The following is a 27,277-nucleotide window of genomic DNA, read 5'->3' as shown; positions in this document are numbered from 1 at the left end:
TTAAATGTACAAATCATTCATCCCTCGCAAATAATGGATTGTGTTTGATTCCAAGTCAAAGCTCTACTCCAATTGGATTCCATGGTCATTCAAAGTTGAAGATAGATGAAGATATTCCAACCTAAAGAAATAGTAGCAACAGAGGGGGGCTTGGGCTATCATTAATTCATTTCTTGAAGACTTCATGGAAGATCGGTTTCATCCATTTTTCTGTTTTTTACTTGGTCTCCTTTCATGCTTGTATACCACATTGGCTTATTGTCTAAAACCTTTAGCCCAAAAGATGCTACATCGGTGTACCCCAACCGTATATGATATCCGGATCTCCTTCTAATCCAAAAATCATTAACCAATTCCTCCTTATTTTCTTAACATACATGATTTGAGCTGTTACAAGTTATCTCAGCATCATAAATAAAACACCTAGACATACCATGTTCTTAAAATAATAGAACAGGATACAATATAATTCCACTTACCTCCCCAAAATAGTGTGGTCCTTCAACATGTATTACCCATGCTTCTCTTCCCTTCATTTGGGTATTAACTGAACTCTTAACAATTTCAATTTCTAATAAATCATAAAGATTGTTTGTATACAAAATTGATATAAACACAAAATACAGAGGGTTAGTACTATACGAGGCTGGTGTTGGATGATGAATTTAGAAAACAACACAAAATACAGAGACATTACGACAAATATGTATTATGCATGCATATCGACGAATACTTATTTGTTTTTGTAGTATATGTTGCTCTTCAACTTAATGGGGAATTTTTTAATGGAATGAGAATAGGTGTTTTTTGATTTTTCAGTTGAATGTTTTTAGCTGTTTTTTGATTATTCAGCTTAATGTTTTTAGCATATACTTGCTGTAATAAGGATATAGAAGAAAACTTTCAGGGCAGCACAACACTTGAATTCAAATTCATCATCCAAGAAACAAACTAATGGCTATAAGTAAATGAACAGAGTAAAAACCTTACAAGCTAATTAATGTTTGAAATGCATGCTTGATACCAAGTTGAAGCTCTAACTCCAAGTTTACCTTTGGATCATCATAGTCCTTCTCCACCAGATCTGGAAGTTTGATGCCCGTTTGGGTTCGTAAGTGATCTCAACTCATCTCACTACTATTCATAAATTAGTCTACTTACCATATGTACAACGTTCTATACTTAGTCTCTTGTACATCTATTTATTTGTAAAGTTGAATACAAATCAAATATACAGTTTGAACAAAATACTTCTCCCTCTTGTTTCTTAACAAAAGTAAAAACAACGCTGAATTTTTATTTACTATATTCTTTTTCTCAAGCCAATCCATCCTCCTTCATTAACTTATCCTGTTTTATTGTGCTTTCAAAAGGAAGTAAAACTAGTGGGATTGAGGCACTTTGAATTTAAATTGTAAGTTATATAAGTTTATAGATCATAAATTTTAAAAAAAATTATCTGTTAGTTTATTTAGGACACCCTCAATGGTTAGCACACCACCAATAAAGATGTTAGAGTACGTGTTTAATCTAATAAAATCTATAATGCTCTCATATTATGAAATCTATAAAGTCTAGCGTCTATTTGATTGTTAAACCAAATTCAACTCATCTCAAATCAATTATTAATTAGACCCACTACTTTTTAAACTTTTCTTAAAAGAGTTAAACTTATCTCAACCTACTTCATACATTTTAACCTAAAAGTTAAACTTATCTCAACCTAAAAAAGTTAAACTCACCTCAATGGGACCCACAAAATACTACAATTTATAACTCAACTCATTTAAACATCCAAACGTAGCCTTAAAGTTCATACGGGAGAGCTAATTAGTGGATATCTGGCCTAGTTGCTTGTTTTACGCAAAAGGACTTTAGTTCAAAACCGTGCGTAAATGGGTGCAAGTTGGCTTATGAAACATACTTGATTTGTAAAGACTGAGACAAAAGAAACAGGGAAAAAAAAAAGCTAATAGCTATCATATTTATGCTATATCAAGACTTAATATTGGGCAACTGATGATATTCCTTCACTACATCAAGGGTGGCTCCAAACTTGATTGAACCAAGTATATTAATGAATGCTGATGTTATTGGCTTTTATGGCTCTGAAGCTTCTAAAGGACAAGGATTGGAAGCAAGGCTAATGTGCCTGTGGTTATTTAACAACACATAAAGAATGCAGCGCAAGCAAAACTCAATATTAGTAAATAGTTTTTTTTTTTTTTTTATGTTTGGGAACCTCTCCAAGGCAGGACCCTTCGGACCCACCCCTGTGGAGTAAACCCCGGTCCAGTGCACCACACCCTCGGAAGTTTCCCTACACGGAATTGGTTAAATCGCTAACTTTTCACCAGGGGGTGTGGCCTCAAAAGATTGTTTGCACTCATGAGGTGTTGAACTTTGGACCTTGAAGGGAGTGATACCCCAAGACCAAGGCCTTCACCACTTGGGCTAACCCCTTGGGGTTCAATATTAGTAAATAGTTCAGAGAGAAAAATGATAAATCTTCAATCCTATGAAGAACCTAGAAGCTTAGTAAAGGAAGAGATGTTAAAGAAACTTACATAAGCTGCTATGAAATAAATCCTAAAACAAGCACTGAATGCTGAGTTCAAAATAGGCACAAGGATCAGGGATGTCAAACTACCACAGATTATATTCTCAAATAAGATAATTGTAATTCCAAACTGACCTCATAAGACGAAGGCCAGAAATCCCTTATTCAAGTAGCATATAATAATGTTTCAATGCAGTGCATAAACATGAGATACATCATAAACATGACTTGGATGCCTGTAAAGTGTTACATCTCATGAAAACCACTTGGAAATATACTGACTGAACCAGTCTGAATTGGTCAGTTTCAGCCCATTTCTACATCAGTTTTGCTTGGTTCACTAGAATGAAAATCTGGCCATGTAGGTTCCCCTTATGGTTTATATGCTTTATTTTTTAGAATCGTTTAAGAAAGAAGACGGTACCCATAATTTCTATGGTTTATATGCTTACCTAATCCTACCTCCTCGTAAGTATTTCCTCTCAATCTCATAAATTCTTTCAATCTACTCAGTCAGTTTCCACCTTATGGTTGGCATGGATCTTTGTTTAGCAGCTGGGTAAACTAGGGGAAAACTTGAAATCTTAGTATTAATTAGGGACTGAATCCAACGAAAGCTGATTTGAAACTTCAAATTAATTGGTTTCTTTTCTTTGGATAGTACAGGAACTCCCACGTTGTGTCATTAATTTTCTTTTCTTTCGTTCTCAATTGTAACTAGATTTTATTAGGGGCAAGGTCTTGGGATTTTTGTAACTCCCTTGCTCCTCTTTGTATAAGGTATTCATCCACCATAAGTGAGAGCTAATCGATAAAATTGGGATACCGTATTTTTTTTTTTAAAAAAAAACTTCAAATTAATTCAGTTTCAGAGGGATTGGATAGCATCGGTGGGGAATTTTTCAACCAAGTCAATTCTCCCCAAAACCGACCATTCATATTCCTAGGTGGGGGAAACCAAGAGATTATTATTATTTATTAAATATTAAATCCATATAGCACAATTGTCGACCTTGCCTGAGATGTAATAGATCGTACAACAACTGCTAAATCAATGTCTAAAAACTAATGCCTGATTCTAGAACACAGGTAAGTCCAATGGTGAACTAGGTGACAGGTAAGTCCAATGGTGAACTAGGTGCAATCATTTTCACTAGCTGTTGAAGCAAATGAATTGTATACAATCACATGGCAATCAAATTTCAACTAAGTCCAGTGAAAATGAGTCCCTCAAAAGTACTTCACACCCAAATAGTTTTTCACGAAACTACACGACATTACATGATCATCATTTTAAATTAAAAATTAGAGCACAAATTAAACAGTCAAAGCATTCTCTTAAGCAACTGAGACTTAGAAAAAGAAATGAAAAGGGCAAAGTCAAGGCAGAATTGCACAATATCATTAATGCTTTCATATAGTGCTTAAATCACAAGTATTTATGGAATAATATTTACCTCAGGGTGCACGATTCCGGATGTTCCCATTTGCTTCCCTTTATAAATGATACTAGCTTGGGTACCCATAACAAACTCAGGATCCTTCAAAATATATCAAGCGGAGAACATCAACAACAAACACATACATATAGAAAATAAACTGCAATGGGAAGGGGAGAGAAACTCTAGAGCCTTACATCTGAAGGCTTTAGATAGAATGTTGTATTGTCATCAGGTGGAACAAGCCCAATCACTAGCATGATTCTTTCCACCAAGCCATGAATTATCTGAAAATTATAAGTCGGGAATTAGAAACACTAGTGAATCACTTCACAAGTAACACATGAATTGATAAGCCAACAATCTTTGGATAACATTCTTCATTTTTTTCTTTTGTGCGCAGGGGGTAGTTTGGGATCTGAAACTAAGTATTTGTCATGTTCAATTGATTATGCTAAGTCGGCAAGATCTAGAGATTCTTAAGGGTTTGACAATGACAACTAGAGAAACATGAGGAAACATGCATACAAACTTTTGAGAGTTCTCTAGCACAAGTGTAATTGTTGGGGAAATCATGTCTTGATACACGACTGAAAATTATAATATATGAATTACCAGTTATGCAAGTCATCATACAATAAATAGAAACAAATAGCAATTACTCAAAAACTCAACGATTAGCCAATTTGATAAAAAAATTTCGCATAATCACAACTTCATATATTCAAATGTTAATAACCAAGCTGAGTATGATGAGATCCTCATGTACCTCATATCCTGCAGTAGCACCACAATATAGAGCAGCAAGCTGGCGATGATTTGTTGCTCCTACATCTGTTGTCTCATCCAACAGCATTGTCACCCACTTCAAAAATCTAAAGACAAAATTAGAAATGAGGGAAATTTTTCCAGAGATGTACAACAGAAAGTGCAGGAAGAGTATTACCATGCAAGATGAAGATATGAAAAAAAATCCAATAAATGCAAATAATGCTAAAAGATGTCACTATTACAAAGTGTGCAGAGATAGAGAGACAGAGACAGAGACAGATCTTCAATTGAAACAGTCGGAAATAATTTAGTACTTATAAACAATTGGAAAGGAATGACAAGTGCTTTAACAACAAGGAGTGTGCAGTGGGGGAAATCTGGAACTTTTTTGTATTCTCTCTTTTCCAGTGGTTTTCTGCTATTGTATTGAAGTGAGGGAATGTTCATGAGTTTTTATCTTCTTTCTAGCCTACTAGAATGTAATTAGGTGTCTTACTTTGTATACTTCCTGTGTACTTGGGCATTACCAAGTTTCATTCACATCAATAAAGATTATTACCTATAAAAAAAATGAAGGTATTAACTAATCAAGAATGTGAATTGATTATATTATAACCGTTACATAGCTTCTAAGAAATTCATAAGCTGCCTTCTTTTTCCCTAAATGCATAAGCTGTCTATTAATGGATTAAATAACACATAAAAGATGCTATATTTAATTCAATAGTTTTTCATATTGGGTATTTAGTAATGACAATGAAAAAAAAAACATGCAATAAACACATAAATGATTACAAATAAGAGATCTTCAACTTGAACCATAATTTTACAAACTTTGTATTTATCAACACACAATTAAACAACATGACTACATAAGAAGAGCATTAGAACTAAGAATAATGACCCAACATAATTAAATAGTATGCAGTACTCGAGAATTAGTAAGCCCATATGCTCAGAGATATGTTAATATGATAGAAACTAAACAGACTCAACCATAGAAAAATCAATGGTCTATTGAAAAACAACAGTGCACCTTTATGGGCTTTGGATGGCCTTCGTTCTGTCCAACAGTTTTCAATATACCAGGCATAAGACTGGTACGAGTAGTCTGTGGAAATGGAGCAATGTGTCAAACATTAGATAATTAAACAGAAAAAAAAAGATACGTATTGTTAAAATTCTTATCATGTGTCTTCATCATGTTTAATTTAAACATTATAAATTTCAACTGATGGGAACCAAGGTGGGTCTAGTCTTAAAGATATGTTGCAAGTTTCAGATGAGCCAAATACATGTTAAAGGGCTTAAAGGATGAAGATTCAGCTTTGATTCATTTGATAAGCTATGGAAAGGGCAACAACATGACTTGAAGGCTTTGGGCACTTTAAGGCTTTCAACTTATTTAATTAATTTAAAGGACCTATTTTATTAGTTTGCAATAATTAGATTTATTATAGGAAACACTTAAGGGGGCCTATGCAAGGGCATGTTGAGAAAATTATTATTTTATTGAACTAGGTTTAGGGTTATTGTAGCCGAGTTACTGTAGCGTCGTACTGTAGACGCAGAACTGTTCACTCAGGGGTATTTTTGGAAGATGGAGCCTTATTTTGGCTAGGGTTTTAATTAGGTTTTAGTTTAAATACACTTTGTTGCCTCATGTTCAGAAGATTATAAAATTTGATGAATTTATTCATTGTGAGTTGAGTTTTACTCCTCTTGTTCTTAATTGAACTTTTGAACTTATCAAACGTAAATCACAACCTTTGTTGCGTTCCTCCTTTGTAATCTTGGTTCTTGAGACGGGTTCTTCAACGGGTCTAGATTTTAATATAATATCGGTTCTTGAAACGAGTTCTCATCGGGTCTAGGTTCTCCATCCATTGACTTGATTTTAGCTTTCTTGGGAAGTTTTCAAATTGATTGTGGGTTCAAGGGAATTCATTCTCGCGGGTTCATATCATTTGGTACTCAGAGCAAGGTTTCCAATCAGGTTCGATTCTATCTTTTAATTCTAGCATCCTTAAATTTAATTCTAGGGCTTCATTGTTCTAGGGTTGCCAAAAAAAAAAAATAGAAACAAAAAGTAGGCTGCCGAAATTCTTTGGGTTTTGGGTTTGGTTGAAATTTGCATCACCTAGGCTTTCAAAATTCTAGGGTTTCCTGCATGTCTAAGTTTGTCAATTGCTTGGAGTGTCGTTCCATTCATTCTCTTCTACTTCCTTGTCCATGCTTGTGTGTTTGAATTCAATTGCTTGGTTTTCACAATTGAATATTGTTGTTTGTGGTTGAATTAGAGAAAAGAAAGGAAAAGAAAAGAAAAGAAAGGAAAAGAAAAAAAAAATCGAAAAAAAAAGAAGAAGAAGAAAAGAAAAGGTAGCATATTCAAAAGTTGCTACATAGTTACAACAAAGAGAAAGGAAAACATTTGTTGATTGAGCTTTATCATCAAAGAGGCTGAATACATCTTTCTAGTTGGTATCCTCTTTTATAATTACTCTTTCCCTCGTATAAATTCCTTGAGTTTCATGTCATTTTATTCCTTCATTGTTTCTTGGATCTATATTACTGGTTGGAATAATACAAGGTTGTATTGTCTTGATTTAGTTCAACTAGTTCTTAAAGAACTTGAGCGAAAAAATTATTGAGGTATAATGCAAGAGAGTGTGAGACTATTATCTGGAAAAAGCCAATTAAGAGTGAAACACGAATGAAGTGCCATTATTCGAGTGTAAACACGTAAGAGAGTGTGTGAGATTTTCCACTAACATTCTTTTTGTGCAGCACATTATGATGTCTCATAGGAGTAACTCATCACCAAAGAGGATGGTAGATAACTCATCCTTTCCGTTGCAAGCCATGCAACAACAGTTTGAGAAGTTGAACTTGGTGTTGGGTGAAGTGAGGGATAGGATGGATCATCAAGATGCGGTAATTAGAAATCTTCATGGCAGGAGAGATAGGAGGCGTCCTGAGTTTAGTGTTGAAAATGGGTATGAGAATGAAGAGTATGGTGATTCTCTTATTACCAGGCATGCACTCAATACAAAAATTAAGATGGATGATATAGAGCAGCAGAGTGAGAACATTTTTTATACTAGATGCCACATCAACAACAAGATATGTAGTATGATCATTGATTTGAGGAGTTGTATTAATTTGGCTAGCACTACTTTAGTTGAGAAATTGAATTTACGTACCTTGAAACACCCTAGACCATACATGTTGCAGTGGTTGAGTGATTATGGGGAGGTTAGGATAAATAAGCAAGTGTTAGTTTCTTTTTCAATTGGGAAATACTAGGATATAGTCCTTTGTGATGTAGTGCCTATGCATGCTGGTCATATTTTGTTGGGGAAGCTATGGCAATATGATAGGAAGGTGATCCATGATGAGTTAAGGAACATGTATATTTTTGAGAAGGATGGAAAAAAATCAAATTTGCTCCTTTAACTCCAACACAGGTTCTTGGGGACCAACTGAAATTGAAAAGTGAGAATGAGAATGAGAAAAAAAGAAATATTGAGGCTGAAATAGAGAAAGAGAGAAAAATGAGAGAGACAAAAAAAGAGGGTGAGACTAAGACCTCAAGAGAAAGAGAGAATGAGTTGAAAAATAATTGTCAGGTCAAGAGTTCAAAAAAAGATGAAGGAAAAGAGAGTGATAGAAGAAAAAAGAGTGGAAAGCAAAAAGAGAGTGAAAGGGAAAACGAAAGTGAAAAAGAAAAAGAGTGTGGAAAGAAAAGAGAGAGTGAAGAAAGTAAGAGAGAAACAAAGAGAAAAGTGAGAGTGAGTTTTTATGCTAAGGCGAGTCTTAATAATAACGAACTTGACGTATCTTTGCCTAGTGTTGTCGTCTTTTTGTTGCAGGGATATGAGGTGGTGTTTCCTAGAGGTGTATTTAGTGGATTGCCACCTATTAGGGAGATAGAGCACTACATTGATTTTGTGCCATGTGCAACAATTCCTAACTGACATTTCTTGGAAGAACATGAGTCCTTGACACACTTAAAGGGACAAGGTAAGTTGTTGCCTAGAATGCGTGCTAAGCGGGAGGACTGTATTGAGACTTTTCCTCATGTAATTAAGTACACACAAGGTAAGGAAAGTTTTGTGGTTGATGCTTTAGCAAGAAGGTATGTCCTTGTCTTCATTTTAGATGCAAAATTGTTGAGACTTGAATATGATAAGGAATTGCATGCTAATAATGTTGACTTTGCTAGTGTGTATGGAACATGTGAGAAAGCATCGTTTGGTAAGTTCTATAAACTACATTGGTACTTGTTTAGAGAGAATAGATTTTGTGTGCCTACCCGTTTTATGCTTAAGTTGCTTGTGTGTGATAGACATGGTGGTTTGTTGGGTAACTTTGGTATAATGAAGACTTTTGATATGATACAGGAACGTTTGTGGGGGTATCATTTGCCATTTATTGACTTGTTGCATGAATGTTTGTGGAAGTATCATTCGTCATTGATTAACGTGTTGCATGAACGTTTGTGGAAGTATCATTTTTCATTTATTGATGTATTGCATGAACGTTTGTGGGAATACCATTTGCCATTCATTGACGTATCGCATGAACATTTGTGGAAACATCATTTGTCATTCATTAACGTGTTCCATGAACATTTGTGGAAGTATTACTTGCCATTCATTGCGTTTGCATATAATTAGAGTAGTCATTTTGGTGTAAGGAAAGATTTAGGTTTGTTTCATGAACGTTTGTGGGAGTATTGCTTGCCATTCATTGAGTTTTCATATAATTGGAGTAGTCATTTTGGTGTAAGAAAAGCTTTAGGTGTGTTTCAGGAACGTTTGTGGGAGTATCATTTGCCATACATTGACTTGTTGTATGAACGTTTGCAGGAATATCATTTGCCTTTCATTGAGTTTGCATATAATTGTAGTCATTCTGGTGTCAAGAAAACTTTAGACATTTTGCATGAACATTTATGTTGGTCTAAGATGAAGAGAGATGTCAATCGTATTTGTGGCAGGCGCATTACATGCAGAAAGGCCAAATTTAAGCTTTTGCCACATGGGTTATATACACCCTTACTTGTTCCTAGTGAGTCATGTGTAGACATATCTATGGACTTTATTTTGGGGCTGCCTAGGAAAGAAAGGAGTAGAGATTCTATTTTTGTGGCTATGGTTGGATTTATAGACTTTACATATAATAGGACTATGCATACTACCACTTTATATTCTCATTTGAAATTGTTTATAGACTTAATCCATTTACTCCTTTAGATTTAATGCCTTTATCTGTTGACAACAGGAGTAGCTTGGTTGATTTGTTCAAATTCTTGAATAAATTAATGATAATGCATATGAAATTAATGATAATGTTACTGACATTTTTCCCTTTGATCCAAGTGGAGATTCGAGGTTGAATCCTTTTGAGGAGAGGGGGAATGATGGGAACCAAGGTGGGCCTAGTCTTAAAGATATGTTGCAAGTTTCAGATGGGCCAAATACAAGTTGAAGGGCTTAAAGGATGAAGATTCAGCTTTGATTCATTTGATAAGCTATGGAAATGGTAACAACATGACTTGAAGGCTTTGGGCACTTGAAGGCTTTTAACTTATTTAATTAATTTAAATGACCTATTTTATTAGTTTGCAATAATTGGATTTATTATGGGAAGCACTTAAGGGGGCCTATGCAAGGGCATGTTGGGAAAGCTATTATTTTATTGAACTAGGTTTAGGGTTACTGTAGCCGAGTTACTGTAGCGCCGTACTGTAGACGCGGCACTGTTCACTCAGGGGTATTTTTGGAAGATGGTGCCTTATTTTGGCTAGGGTTTTAATTATGTTTTAGTTTAAATACACTTTGTTGCCTCATGTTCAGAAGATTATGAAATTTGATGAATTTATTCATTGTGAGTTGAGTTTTACTCCTCTTGTTCTTAATGAACTTTTGAACTTATCAAAGGTAAATCACAACCTTTGTAGCGTTCCTCCTTTGTAATCTTGGTTCTTGAGACGGGTTCTTCAACGGGTCTAGATTTTAATATAATCTAGGTTCTTGAAACGAGTTCTCATCGGGTCTAGGTTCTCCATCCATTGACTTGATTTTGGCTTTCTTGAAGAGTTTTCAAATTGATTATGGGTTCAAGAGAATTCATTCCCGCGGGTTCATATCATCAACTGAACCACATGAAGAAAGAAGAAAAAACAGACAGCTGAAATCAAATAAACTAGGAAGAAAACCTTCTGTTTAGTGTTGGAAGTAGACAAGATATTAAACTACCCCATGATCTGTTTTGAGTAAAGGAAAAAAATGCATTCACTTCAATAAAAAAAATGGAAATGCACCGGCCTGCGAATCAGGAGAGCAACTTCCATAACATCTACTTATTAAAATAAAAAAAGAAAAAAAAACTTTGATAACATCCTAAAATTGAGACAGACAATCTTGCGAATCAATCAACTCAATTCTGCGTACCTAAAATTCATTACTACGTGAAGAAAATATCTGGTTCAACTCTACGCAAAGTACTTATCATGCATGCTAGAGATCCTAATTGGGCATAGAAAATCATGCAGTTCATAAGCACATTTTTTGTATAATTTGGAGGATTGCGTATAAGGGATAGCAATCAACCCCAATATAGCAATCAACCCCAGTCATGAAACAAAACTCAAAAAAAAAAAAAAAAAAAAAGAAAAGTCACAAAAATTATCTTCTGAAACATATTTTCAATGGACCCCAAATCAGCAGAACACTGGTGAGTTCTAGATTATATGCAAAAATTTCTTTAGTTTCAAATCTGACTGCCAAATCAGTAGAACATAAATCAAGAAATTACATAGTAATATCTTCACAACTAGAATTGTGCATGAGCAATGTGCATGCAATCACCAATATCTTGATCTAAGACTCACCTTGTAAAACCCCATTGTGACGCCCCGACTCCCACGTACAAAAGATAAGGGAATCGTGACGTCAGGATGGTGACAACACGGTCACGCATCCCAACGAAATGTGCTCAAGTGTGTGTGCAACATGCAAAGGTGCACAATAAAAGTCGCAGCGGATAATATAAATAAGTCAACTAAGTACCAGAAATTTAAATACAAATATTCAACACAATTTATCTTTAAAAATATACAATCATCCCAAATATAATACAAAGGTAAATACATAAATTGATAAAAACATAACTCACTAAACAGGAGCAATCCCAGATCACTCCTCCAACGGAGCCAAGCTAAGGCTCGTCATCATCATCTGCATCAAAATCTGCGATACCATAAAATGGTACCACAGGTAAGTATAAACCAAACAACTCTCGGGATAAAAATACATTAATGCAACCAACAATATAGCAAAATACATTTAGCCATAAAATACTTTTTTTTTCCCAGAAAAATGATTATTTCCAACACACGCCAAAAATCTCATTTTGGCCCAAAATATCCGTAAAACATTTTCCCATAAAATGATTCACACAAACAATCCATGTATCGGACACTGTAGGCGGGAATCGCAGGCGGGACTCTACCACCGTCCCTGCTTACCACCATCCCTACCGCGTGCACCGTAGGCGGGAATCACAGGCGGGACACAACCACCATCCCTGCTTACCACCATCCCTATCGCGTGCACCGTAGGCGGGAATCACAGGCGGGACTCTACCACCATCCCTGCTTACCACCATCCCTACAGTTCCTTTACACACAATGAATACTTAACAGAGCACTGTAGGCGGGAATCACAGGTGGGACACAACCACCATCCCTGCTTACCACCATCCCTACAGTCTCTTTTTCTTTTACTCACATGAAAATTCAATTCCAATAAACACATGAACATGTATGCAATCATGCGAAAATCCAGTTTTCTTTACAAACATGATCATGCATGCAATATGCGATGTACATGAACAAGCCATAACCAACAACCAACAACCACAATTCACAATGCAAACAAACACACAATTCCGTCCACAATCCATCCGACCCCCGAAACTCCTCGGACTCAGTCCGACAAAACAAACCAATTCACAGATAATATGTGTTAGTGCAAAAATATATTTAAATCACGAAAGTTCTTTAAGGAAAATACTTACAGTGCAATATAATAATATCCGAAGGATCTCGAAGCTGCAAGTGGTGATTTCTGAGCAACACCACAGTGTAAAATACACTGTGGCCGTGGGTCACAGATACCCACTTTTCAACGAGGGCAAACGAAGACCCAAAAATGGTAGGGTAGGGCCTAGAGAGGTCGGTGAAGCCAATGGTGGCGGTGGTTTGCCGTGGGTGGCGGCGAAATGGGCGGTAGAAGACCAAAATGCCCAAATCGGAAATGTAGATGGTGGAGCTTCACCGGTGACGGATCGGAGGTGGGGTTGGGTCCAATGGGTTGCCAAGAGGTCGGGGATGAAGTGGTAGGAAGATGGTGGCCAATGGCGGTGCGACGGCGGCGCAACAGCGGAACGAGTGCCGCGGCTTCGAAGGGCTACTGGTGGTTAACGGCGGCACGGATGGAGGTGAGGTTGGTGGGGTGAGGTCGCCGGCGGCTGGGGAAGCTAGCGGGCTGGGCGGTGAAGGCCACCGCCGGCTCACGGCGGCGCTGGCGTGAAGGTGGCCCGCGGATTTGTGGGGTGCGTGTGGGCTACCGGCGGCGAGGTAGGGGCTGAGATTTGGGAGGTGAGGTCGCCGGAGGGAGGGGGAGCTGGTCGGCCGGGCGGTGTCGCGCACGGCGGCGCGACGGCGGCGGGCTGGGGGAGAGGAAGAACGGACGGAGAGAGAGGGAGAGAGAGGGAGCTGCGCGCGGAGGAAAAAAAATAAAGAAGAAAAAGAAAAGAAAGAAAAGAAAAAGGAAGGAAAGAAAAAATGGAGGGAAAAGAAATGAGGTCCAATCCTCATAACTTGGGTCACAAAAATGATCCAACGGAGATGATTTTAAAACCACAAGTTAAATAAAATAATTTAAACGTAATGGTAAAGTCAAATTGAAATAATTAAATCCCACGGTAATTAATTTAAATATTAAAAGTAATTTAAATGCATAACAATAAATAAATATTAAGAAGGCACATAAAAATAATTTTCACCAATTTAAAATCATAGAAATAAACTTACTAAAAATCCAACCAATTTTAAAATAAGAGGATAAATTTTTGAACAATAAAAAATAATCCTTTAGTAAAAATACACTGAAATACGGGGTGTTACACCCATCGCTCATCAGCTCTGAAATTCTTCTCCTATATAGCAAAACACAAAGTTACAAGCAATCAGTTGTAATATTATACATTGACTCTGCAAGTCCGCACTATTTTCTCATTGAGTAAAAAAAAGGATGAAGCTATAACATGTAAAAGGAAAATTTTCTTAAACCACTGCCATTTCTCAAAGTATTAGAAAATTGTGGTAAGAGAGCGAATTCTCTGATCAACCAGAGTTTGTGAAAAAACATCACATTATGAGATTAAGAATTAGATTGCTAGAAAATATGAACGCTAAATCTTTCTCTCAAGAAAAGGGATAGGGAAAAATGTGGTGTGCCAAGACAATAAAAAACGCTAGAAGAAAAACAAAAGGTCTCTTATTTGAGGCATCAACTTAACCTTCTGCCTTTGGGAGCTGCCAACTACGCGATTCTAAAGTTTTAAAATAGATATCATACCAGAAGAAAGGCTAGCTTAGATATCAAGCACAATACACCAACGGAAGCGAGATGGAGTTAAAATTTTGAATAATGAAAGATAAAATTTTAATCCAATTTTCATTTTATCAGGGAAAATTCATCTTTTATTCAAAAGTCTTTTAAAAGGTCCTTCAAGCAGTCTGATATTTTCTTATTCACTAGCCTAACTGATGGTTTTGTATAATCCTGATTCTCATGGCTTTATCAGGTAGCACTGATGACTTTATCAGGGATCTAACAATAGGTAGCACCGTAACATTTTTCGCACGGACAACTTACGTAGGGGAGATCCTTACCATGGATGGCCTAAGGAACCCTAATATTATTTTTGCTGATTGGTGTTGTATGTGCAAAAATAGCGGAGAATTTGTAGACCACCTTTTACTCTATTGCTAGGTTGCACTCTTATATGTCTATTTTTTTTTTTTTTGTTGGAGAGAAAGGAATGACAGAAATTTTGAGAACCGATATATATAGCAGATGATGGAGGATGGAAAACCTAGAAACTTTTATTCTTCAATACTCTCTTCCTTTGGGTATCAGTTATATCTTCTTCTTCTTCTTTTTTAATTTTTAATTTGGTGTTGCCCTTGTATACATTCAGTATACCTGAGCCATGCATTTTACAATTCTTTAAATAATTTTCAATTACATAGAAAAAAATAAGAGTACCTGTTTCAGAGGCGCAAAATTTATACTTGAAGGTGGCAAGGCCTGAAATAGACGAAAATGAAAATTGTAAGTTACTGATGTCAGCAAATGTCTCATAATTTCATACAACCTTTGGCGTATCATTTAAATTGAGAAACTTTAAGCTCAATAACCTTAGAAAAATATGAGAGAGGAAGGCAACTTGCCAAAGCAAACATGTTTGTGGTATGCTCAACAAACTATGAGAGAGAGAAAGAGAGAGAGGAAAACATATTCAATAACCAGACAAAGAATAAATTACAAAAACAAAGAAATCAGACACAATATAAAAAGCAACTTTTACTAGCAATGAGCCAAGGACTGAACAAGCCAAAACAGAAAGCAATAAATTTATCCAATCATCCAGAATAAAAAGTTCCTAACTCAAAACTCAGTTCTAGCAGATGGTTTTATGTCTAATTCACATGCAGCTTCAAAGTATTGGCAGACAAAAGGGTTGATAGGTCCACAAAAAATTTTTGGCCTAGGGCTGGGACTTCCTTCTTCCTCCCAAAGCGATGTGAACTCAGATAAAAGAACTACCCGCCATACACTCAGCCATAGTTTCTCTCATACTTCAATGACACATATGAAAATACACAACGACATACAATAACAAGAAGAATGAATATCAAATAAACATACCTCATATGTGAAAGGGCCATGTAATGTATCCAAGTCATGGGTCCCAATTGCAACTAGGGTTCTTCGCCTAAACAAATATTAAATGTGAGTTTGTGAAAGGATAATTTACATAAAATCCTTAGAGAACCATCCAATAAGCAATTTAGTTGATAAGACAATACTAAAGAAAAGTAAACATAAAGCCAAGAGGAAACATATAACAAAATTGAGAGTAAAAGGTTGACTAAACTTTCTGTTTTGATAATTAGCAAAATTTTATTAAAAGGCACAATCCAAATACACAGGAAATATACAAGAAATATACCTAATATATTTTTCCTGTATTCTTTTTTCTGATGAGCACACTAACAGATACTAGTTTGTGAGGGATGACACAGCCCCAGTTTTAGAGGGTTTGGCTTTGAATGGCTGGCATACTACCAAACAGCATGGAAGCAAAAACAGCGCAGCTTCAAATTTTAGGTCAAAACTAAGAAAAAATAAAGAGGCACATGATATTTTTCATTACTTCATTCACTCTGTTGTTTGTTTTATAGTTATTCCATAAATTAAACAACCCAGATATAGACTATAAAAAAAAAACCCTTTCCTACCCGGATTTAGGGGGACAAACACAATCAAAGTTTATAAAAAATTATAACTTTATAACGTTCAAAAACATTGTGGACACACAATCAGGTGGACATAGAAGCTGATAAGTATGCCAAGATACATACGATAAATGAAGCTGAGAGTCAAAATTCATTACCGACAAATGTTCTGATGGAGCTTATCTTGGAGATCAATAAAGCTGTTATATGTTACTTCATCAAACTTTATACCTCTTAAAACAGCACAAAGAACATAGGGACGAATTGAAGACGTCTGCAAGGGGAAAAAAGTGAAAAGTTCATACCCCAAAAAATCAACTGTCCCACTCTAGACAAAACAATAACCCATAATAGACTTGTGAGTTTATGAGAAAACACCTCTGGTTTCACGTGCACTTTTGTAACACCCCGTATTTTAGTATTTTTTTAATTGAAAGATTATTCGTTATTAATTTAAAAAATTTATTCTCTTATTTTAAAATTGGTTGGATTTTGAGTGGATTTATTTTTATGTTTTTAATTTTAATGAAAATTATTCTGAAATGCTTTCTTATAATTGATTATTGTAATACATTTAAATTGTTTTTCATATTAAATTAGCTTATTATTGGGTTTAATTAGTTATTTTCATTTTAATCACTGCGTTTGAATTATTTTATTTCACTTGCTGTTTTAAAATCGTTTCCGTTGGATCATTTTTGTGACCCAAGATGTGAGGATTGGATTTCATTTATTTCCCTACATTTTCTCTTTCCTCTTTTCTTTTTCTTCTTTTCTTTTCTCTTCTTTTTTTTTCTTTCTTCTTTCTTCCCCTAGCTCTCCCGCGCACTGCAACCCCCCCTCCCTCTCTCTCTCCGTCCGATCCTCCTTCTCACCCCAGCGCCACCGTGCGCCGGCGGTGGTCGACACCGCCCAGCTTCCCAGCACCCCCACCCACCGGCGACCACCCCCTCCGGTTTCCAGCCCCAGCCGCGCTGCCGTTAGCCTCCAAGCACCACATGAAGCCGCGGCATTCCTTGCACCGCTGCACCGCCGTCGCGCCACCTGCGGCCACCATCTCTTCACCACATCATCCTCGACCTCCTAGCAACCCAATGGACCCAACCCCACCTCCGATCTGTCACCGGTGAAGCCCCACCATCAATATTTCCGTTTTGGGTGTTTTTACACTTCAACCGCCTATTGCGCCGCCACCCACGGCCAACCACCACCACCACTAGCTTCACCGACATCCCTAAGCCCTACCCTATCAATCTCGGGTCTTCGTTTACACCCGTTCAAAAGTGAGTTTTTGAGACCCACGGCCACAGTGCATTTGGCACTGTTTTGTTGCTGCGTTGCCGCTTCTAGCACCTCTGTGATCTTTCAAAAATTATATTATAGCATTGTAAGTATTTTTCCAAAGAACTTTTGATATTTAAATGTATTTCTGTGCTAATTCATATTTATTGTGTTGGTTGTGCCGGACTGAGTCCGATGAGTAAGGAGATCGGTTGGATTGGATGATGGAGTTGTTTGTGTGAGATTGGTTTATGCTATGAAATTTGTTTGCTGTTTCGCATTTAAATATTGGTGTTTTGAGTTTGACATTGGTCATGATGAATATTGATGATTTTTAGGAGGTGATGATATATTTTTTGAATTATTGGTTTGCTGTTTTGGAAATGTTTAGAAGGGTTTGTTGGGGCCTTTTAACATCTAGAAGTGTTGAGATATTTTTTTTTCTTGTTGTGGAGTTGTGAACGGAGTAAGAGTAGTGTGTAGTGTCGTCCTGGTTAAATTGTTGACGATTGCTTGGGAGTATGAGCTGCTGAAATAAGTGTGAGTTAGTGATAATCGGAGTTGACATTGGTTTTGATGCTTGTATTGGACAATACTGAGATTGGTATAGAATATTTTTGGGTTGAAGTGTGGGCTGTCCAGATTGTTATTTGGTTGTTAGATTTGGATTAAACTTGTTGAATTATGGTCTAGAAATTGGGTCTTAGGTTGTCTAAGACCAATTTTGTGTTGTTGGACTTTAATATTTAGTTTATATATTTTTTATGAATAGGTGACGAGACGGATAGAGACCGTATTCAAGTCATAGATAATGCACTGCAGGAGTCAGGTAAGCGGGGTTCCTATGCTAGGCCTTACACGAATTATTTGAGACTGAGGTAGATTTTCTGAAAACTTTGCATATTTTTGTGGTGAAATGAGAACTTGGGAAAAACAAAACCAACCTCGGTCGTTTATTTGCATACAGATGAAATCTGTACGAAAAAGAGAAAAATATGTTCTGACATGCATTGTGTAGACATGAGTTAAATTCTGTCATGTGATTTCTGAAATCTGAAAAATGAGCGATATTGAGAATATGAAAAGTTGTGCATTTATTTGAAAAGATGTTCTGGCTTTTGTGTTCAGTGTGTGTAAACTGTCTGATTCTGTTTTGATACTCTGTATTATTTTGATATAACATCTGAAAACCTTTAGCATCGTGTACTGGTTTTCGTATCTGACTCTGTCTCTGCTTTGCTCTGCTCTGCTCTGTTATGCTCTGCTCTGTTTGGGTTGGTACCAACTTCTCTGTCTCTGAGTGCACCTACTTTGGAAATAAAGTAGTTTTATTGTGGTCTTTCCTGTGTGCACACTCGGGACTCCGAGAAGAATAAAGGAAAGATTTCACCTCTGTCTCTCCCTGGTTTGGCCACCGGGGTTAGCACAATCCTACCACGGGGGTGAAACATGGTCTCTGCTCTGTTTTGATCTGATGATGATACTCAGTTTATGTTATGCCAAAACACTATGGGTTTTACTTGTTTTAAAACCATCACTCTGTTACTTTTGAAAATATGTTTTGTTCCGCATGATAACTTTGGAAAATATTTTGTTGTGCATGCTCTACTTTGTAAATGCTCATGTTTGCACGCTAGCATATGATTTCTGCTTACTGAGTTTTTGATAACTCACTCCCTATCATTATAATATTTCTCAGATGATGTGGAGAGTTCAAATGAGGACCTGGATTAGATTGCTGTTTGTGTTTAAGCTGAGGAGATGTTGGTAGAAGAAGGACTTCTGGTGTTCTTAGTTTTAATATCTTTGAGTTTTATTAATATCTTGAGTTTCAGTAAGATTTATGAAATTATTGGTTGGGTTGTTGTGACTACCGAGAGATTACGGACTCCTTAGTTTATTTTAGCTGCAGTAATGACTTTGTGAAGTTTTCAAGGTGGTTATTTAGAACTCTTGATATTGAGTTTTGCTATTAAAGATTTGAGTTTTATTTTAGTTGTGTTGGAAAATAAGTTCTTAAGTGACAGGTTGTAAGTCTCCAGACCATCTGGGTTTGGGGCGTTACATTTGATATCAGAGTCAGGTTTGAATTCTGCATACTATAAACCTTGGAGGTTTAGATTTTAGTGTAGGAACTTGAGGAATTTAAGGATGATCATGTGGATATTTAAGTTTGAGATTCTAAAAAAAAAAAAAAACAAAACCCTTGTGATTGATTTTGATGGGATTTGAGGATTTAGATTTTTGCAAATTCTAAGAAATGATTTTTATAACATATCAGGTTTTAGATCCGGTAAGCTTATTCTGTAGGATGCTGAACATGATTTGGAAATGATCTAAGGTTTAGCTTTTGAAGTTGACCTAAGTTTGACCGAAAGATAGGTTTGAGATTCTGCTGACTAAAAACATTTGAGTTTTGGATATCCGTGGATTTAGGGAGAAACTTCAGATTTGAGGTGTAGATTTGTATAGAATAAGAGCTGATTTTGTGAATATTTAAGGTTTTAAATTTTGTAGACTTTATGATTGAGTTTTGAGATTTTGAGGTTTAGAGATTTTAGATCCGACAAGCTTACTTTGTGGAGTATAAGAGATAATCTTTTTAAGATTTAAAGTTTAGATTTTTTTTGTGGTTTGGTTTTTAAAGATGTACTGCAGTTTAGAGCGATGTTGGGTTTACAATATGAGATGATAGGAGTGACTATACGAGTTGGTTAAAGATATGGCTAAGAATGGGTAAAACCATACGTGCAGTACCAGAAAAGTTTAAAGGTTTAATTTAAAATTATTATTATTATTATTTAAATTGAATTTATTTGGTTTTGTTTGATTTTATTTTATTTGAAATGAAATTATGTTATTTTATTTATTAATTTTATTTTATTTTGTTCGTTTCGTTCAAAACTGAAAAGCGGGTTAAAGATTAAGTTATGGCAGGAATACGGTACGACTGAGAACGCTATTGTTATATTTAGCAGAGTAAGCTTGAACTTTTATCGACTTGGTGTGCATTTATAATATCAAGGTTTGAAAGGAACGGCATAGTCTGGGTGATCTATTTGGGGAGTAAGATATTTGAGGTTTTCGATTTCATGGATGTATGACACGAGGCTTTAGGATAGAAGATTGTAAGTTCAACGAACTTTAAGGATAGACTTACGGAAATTTCACCAAAAGTTTAAGGTTTTGCAGACTTTAGGGAATGATTGTTATCATTTAATGTTTTAGATTTTGAAAGCTTCGGGAGTCGATTGTTTTATTATTGGATATAAGTTCATCGATCTTATAGATTTCAGAGAATGATTCTGGTATAATTTAAGGTTTTAGAATTACATATTTGAAGGACTGAATTGAAATAAGATTTAAGTTTTTAATTCTGCAGGCTTGGTGTGCTAACTTGATTTATTTTGGAGACTGATTAGTATGTGACCATTACGATGGGATTGATTAGAGTCGAGTTATTGATATAGGAATTTTCAAGGAGATTAATTCTTTAGAGATTGAAGGTATTGATCTAGTTTGGATAATGATTGTTATTAGTTCGGGGTTGTAATGGCAGATTTTGGGATTTGATCCATATCAATTAAAGGATGATAGTTGGTGTAGATTCAAGAAGGCATTCTTGGTGATTTTGAGGAAAAAGTGTAATAATTCATGGTTTTGGGAGATCAAACATTTTTCTACCAAAATGTGATAAGAGTTTTTTGGTCAATAGGTATGGAGCCACCTTATACTCGATGATGTTGTTTTCATGAGGACGTAAATTTTATGCATGTGGTGAATTATTAGAGTGCGCAGTAGGAGCGTGATTTTTTGGTTGTAATTAGGAGTTCAAATTTTGTGTTGATTTTGAGAAATTAGTCGTGACTTGAATTTTTGAGACGATACTTGTAGTTGGAGACTAATCACTCAGTTGTACCAATTATGTTATTGATGGTTAACTTTGGAAATGACTATTAGGTTACCAAAGGTGGAATACAATGAATATTTGGAAGTTATACCGTAGGAGTCAATTGAGGTTAGTATAGATTATCAAATAGAGCTATTAATCATTGTGATTCCTTGGATGTTGTATTAAGGCTCTTGTGGAAAAATGAGATTTTGGATATCATAGTCACCCTAGGAATACTGGACGTGTTGTGCCACTGGGGGACTAATTCGAGTATGATGGAACTGCCAATGGAAATAGACTTGAGAGAACATTACTCATGCTTGTTGGGAGTTGTTGATGGTATGGTCTTTTCAAGCGTGTTTTGGGTTGTATCTTCTATCCTGCTTTAGCGTCATGTTTGACCTTACAAATTTCGAGGACGAAATTTTTTTTAAGGGAGAGAGGATGTAACACCCCGTATTTTAGTTTTTTTTAATTGAAAGATTATTCGTTATTAATTTAAAAAATTTATTCTCTTATTTTAAAATTGGTTGGATTTTTAGTGGGTTTATTTTTATGTTTTCAATTTTAATGAAAATTATTCTGAAATGCTTTCTTATAATTGATTATTGTAATACATTTAAATTGTTTTTCATATTAAATTAGCTTATTATTGGGTTTAATTATTTATTTTCATTTTAATCACTGGGTTTGAATTATTTTATTTCACTTGCTGTTTTAAAATCGTTTTCGTTGGATCATTTTTGTGACCCAAGATGTGAGGATTGGATATCATTTCTTTCCCTACATTTTCTCTTTCCTCTTTTCTTTTCTTCCTTTTTCTTTTTCTTCTTTTCTTTTCTCTTCTTTTTTTTTTCTTTCTTCTTTCTTCCCCTGGCTCTCCCTCGCGCTGAAACCCCCCTCCCTCTCTCTCTCCGTCCGATCCTCCTTCTCACCCCAGCGCCACCGTGCGCCGGCGGTGGTCGACACCGCCCGGCTTCCCAGCACCCCCACCCACCGGCGACCTCCCCCTCCGGTTTCCAGCACCAGCCGCGCCGCCGTTAGCCACCAAGCACCACACGAAGCCGCGGCATTCCTTGCACCGCTGCGCCGCCGTCGCGCCACATCTGGCCACCATCTCTTCACCACATTATCCTCGACCTCCTAGCAACCCAATGGACCCAACCCCACCTCTGATCTGTCACCGGTGAAGCTCCACCATCAATATTTCCGTTTTGGGTGTTTTTGCACTTCAACCGCCTATTGCGTCGCCACCCACGGCCAACCACCACCACCACTAGCTTGACCGACATCCCTAAGCCCTACCTTATCAATCTCGGGTCTTTGTTTACACCCGTTCAAAAGTGGACTTTTGAGACCCACGGCTACAGTGCATTTGGCACTGTTTTGTTGCTGCGTTGCCGCTTCTAGCACCTCTGTGATCTTTCAAAAATTATATTATAGCATTGTAAGTATTTTTCCAAAGAACTTTTGATATTTAAATGTATTTCTGCTCTAATTCATATTTACTGTGTTGGTTGTGCCAGATTGAGTCCGAGGAGTAAGGAGATCAGTTGGATTGAATGATGGAGTTGTTTGTATGAGATTGGTTCATGCTATGAAATTTGTTGGCTGTTTCGGATTTAAATATTGGTGTTTTGAGTTTGACGTTGGTCATGATGAATATTGATGATTTTTAGGAGGTGATGATATATTTTTTGGATTATTGGTTTGCTGTTTTGGAAATGTTTAGAAGGGTTTGTTGGGGCCTTTTAACATCTAGAAGTGTTGAGATATTTTTTTTTCTTGTTGTGGAGTTGTGAACGGAGTAAGAGTAGTGTGTAGTGTCGTCCTGGTTAAATTGTTGACGATTGCTTGGGAGTATGAGCTGCTGAAATAAGTGTGAGTTAGTGATAATCGGAGTTGACATTGGTTTTGATGCTTGTATTGGACAATACTGAGATTGGTATAGAATATTTTTGGGTCGAAGTGTGGGCTATCCAGATTGTTATTTAGTTGTTAGAGTTGGATTAAACTTGTTGAATTATGGTCTAGAAATTGGGTCTTAGGTTGTCTAAGACCAATTTTGTGTTGTTGGACTTTAATATTTAGTTTATATTTTTTTTATGAATAGGTGACGAGACGGATGGAGACCGTATTCAAGTCATAGATAATGCGCTGCAGGGGTCAGGTAAGCGGGGTTCCTATGCTAGGCCTTACACGAATTATTTGAGACCGAGGTTGATTTTCTGAAAACTTTGCATATTTTTGTGGTGAAATGAGAACTTGGGAAAAACAAAACCAACCTCGGTCGTTTATTTGCATACAGATGAAATCTGTACGAAAAAGAGAAAAATATGTTCTCACATGCATTGTGTAGACATGAGCTAAATTCTGTCATGTGATTTCTGAAATCTGAAAAATGAGCGATATTGAGAATATGAAAAGTTGTGCATTTTTTTGAAAAGATGTTCTGGTGTAAACTGTCTGATTCTGTTTTGATACTCTGTATTATTTTGATATAACATCTGAAAACCTTTGGCATGGTGTACTGGTTTTCGTATCTGACTCTGTCTCTGCTTTGCTCTGCTCTGCTCTGTTATGCTCTGCTCTGTTTGGGTTGGTACCAACTTCTCTGTCTCTGAGTGCACCCACTTTGGAAACAAAGTGGTTTTATTGTGGTCTTTCCTGTGTGCACACTCGGGGCTCCGTGAAGAATAAAGGAAAGATTTCACCTCTGTCTCTGCTTGGTTTGGCCATCGGGGTTAGCACAATCCTACCATGGGGGTGAAACATGGTCTCTGCTCTGTTTTGATCTGATGATGATACTCAGTTTATGTTATGCCAAAGCACTATGGGTTTTACTTGTCTTAAAACCATCGCTCTGTTACTTTTGAAAATATGTTTTGTTCCGCACGATAACTCTGGAAAATATTTTGTTGTGCATGCTCTACTTTGTAAATGCTCATGTTTGCACGCTAGCATATGATTTCTGTTTACTGAGTTTTTGATAACTCACTCCCTATCATTATAATATTTCTCAGATGATGTGGAGAGTTCAAATGAGGACCTGGATTAGATTGCTGTTTGTGTTTAAGCTGAGGAGATGTTGGTAGAAGAAGGACTTCTGGTGTTCTTAGTTTTAATGTCTTTGAGTTTTATTAATATCTTGAGTTTCAGTAAGATTTATGAAATTATTGGTTGGGTTGTTATGACTACCAAGAGATTACGGACTCCTTAGTTTATTTTAGCTGCAGTAATGACTTTGTGAAGTTTTCAAGGTGGTTATTTAGAACTCTTGATATTGAGTTTTGCTATTAAAGATTTGAGTTTTATTTTAGTTGTGTTGGAAAATAAGTTCTTAAGAGACAGGTAGTAAGTCTCCAGACCATCTGGGTTTGGGGCATTAGAATTTTAATCATTGATTTTCTACTAATATTAACCACTTTATATGTCAGCATCTCCTGTAGCCCATTGAAGATTCTAAGGGCTTGAGCAATCCCTTCAAGGCAAAGTAAATCATATATGTGCACATAAGAAGGAAAATAATTATATTTACTTGCATTTTTTACTACTAGAATAAATAAGAATCTTGCTAAGGCCTTCCTATATTTCAAGTTAACACAAGCGATTTACCTTTCAAAAAATAAATAACCAATATGAAGGGGGAATAACTAATTCATTCACTTCAGAAACTCAAACATAAAGCAAATCCCTCTTATTGGGGAGAAATATAGTACGTGAGAGCATATACTCACATACTGTGTTCTCAAAAGAAAACCAAAACGTAGTGTGTGAGAAGAAGAACAATAACGAATGTTAGAACAGGACATTATGAGTTCCTTCTTCCTAAGGAACAAATCAACTAACGGGCGCCGTTGAGAAACTCAAATTCTAACTTCAAAATTTGTATAGAAAAGGTTGAAGTGTCTCAACGGAGAAACCACTAAAATTGAGTAAACCAGTTGATAAAATGCCTATTGGCAGGGACTTCAATCTTGTAGATAACTTCTTCATCGTCCCCATCTTCCAAATGCTTTTCCTTTCTAATAATCGCTTTCTCCGTTGTCTGAAACAGTCAAAGAAATACATTCTTGACACCCAAGAAACATACCACTTCAAAATTATCAATAGTAACAACAAAACGAAAAAGGAAAAATAAAACAGAGCCCAAAGAGTGAGAAACGCTTACAATGTCGTCGAGCTTGATGCCGAACTTGAAGCAAAGGTCTTCGAACTCTTCCTCAGCTGTGACATTCAACACCAAAACACAAAACAAAATAAATGTGAACAAAGTTTCTTCCTTTGAAAAAAGAGTGAGAGATGGGGGATTGAAAGCTCACTGTAAGTTTGCCCGATCGTTGCGAAGAGACGATCCCTTCCCATGCTGATAGTAGGCATGGTTGGACAATAAGAAGAGAGAAATGTGCAAAGTAAACGACTAAGCAGAAAAAGAAAGCAGGTCTTGGAAAAGCGCCAATCCTAGGTTGTCGGGTTTTGTAGTTTTCTTTCTGATTCTGTTAGCGTAAACTGGACGAAGATTCCCTATGGCCCCCTCTAAAAGCTCGTATTCGGCCTCCCGTCGAGTGGGAGTAAGGCTGCGTTTGTTTAGCTGAACTTAGTTCTCTATTAATAGTAACGAGTTGAAATGATAAAGTAAATTTTATGAAGCCTACTTAAGATAAATTTAGTAGTATTTAGATGTTAAAATAGACTTAAATGTAATTATGGGAGGTTGAAATAGGATAAGGATCCTGCATGTAAAGAGGTGTTGAGTTGAAAAAAGTTGTAGGATTCATATGTAAAGAGATTTTGAATTGAAATGAATTTAGTGATTTAAGAATTGAATATTTAGATATTAGAAGAGATCAACCAAACTCAATTGAGCTAAATATAGTCAAGGAAAGCCCTAAATAATCTTTCATCAGTCTTTGTAATAGTCGATCATAATTTTATTATTAAATTATTATATTTTCAAATTATAAAATATTTAAAATTTAATTATAATATTTAAATTTAAAAAAATTAAAATTAAATTATATCGTATAAATATTTTTTTATATGTATTATTTACTCGTTGATAATGGTTTTGGTTGGAAACACGAAGAACACACCACCTGTCGATGAATAAATTCATTCGTTATCAAAACCCAAAAGAAAGAAAATTTCCGTACGTTATCATGTTCTTTCTTTATTTTATTATTTTTTGAAGAACATGTGCATACTTTAAACCAAAGAGAGAATAATTTGAGATAGAAATGACTGAAAGTCTTACCAAAAGCAATAGAAATGACTGGAAGTCTTCCAAATGTGTCGGTACGGTTAGAATATTGCTATACTTCAAATAATGGTGATACGATTTAGTTTTTACAATGAGAAAGCCTATTTTACCTCTCAACTTGACACTTCTATTTGATCATTAGTTAAAAAATTTTTTTTTTATACTATTTAGTGATTAAGGAAGTGATTTTAAGTGTATTGATATATATTTTTTTATTTTTTAAATATATTTAAATATGTTAAAAAAATGTGAAAAGAAAAAAAAAAGATTTTACGCTGGGCGGTATGCCCAGCGGTCAAAATGGGACGGCATAGTAGCCGCCCCCTTTTATAATATTTAGTTTATTGTATAAATTAATTAGTTTTGAGAAAAAATGGAAAAAGTAAGATAAGACACAAAATTATCATCTTATTTCATCATTATAATTTTTTAAAATTTTACACAAAATATAATAAACAATTCAACTTTTTTAAATTAC

General features: G+C 35.9%; 1 pseudogene; it reads right to left on the bottom strand.

Moving 5' to 3' along the window:
• Window positions 1-2,006: 2,006 nt before the first annotated feature.
• LOC121242335 lies at window positions 2,007-26,104 on the bottom strand (annotated as a pseudogene).
• Between the last annotated feature and the right edge of the window lie 1,173 nt (window positions 26,105-27,277).

The sequence above is a fragment of the Juglans microcarpa x Juglans regia genome, chromosome 8D (genome assembly GCF_004785595.1).
Source record: "Juglans microcarpa x Juglans regia isolate MS1-56 chromosome 8D, Jm3101_v1.0, whole genome shotgun sequence".
In the NCBI taxonomy this organism is placed as follows: domain Eukaryota; kingdom Viridiplantae; phylum Streptophyta; class Magnoliopsida; order Fagales; family Juglandaceae; genus Juglans; species Juglans microcarpa x Juglans regia.
Note: the sequence above shows the minus strand (reverse complement) of the source record. Positions and strands in the feature narration are given on the sequence as shown.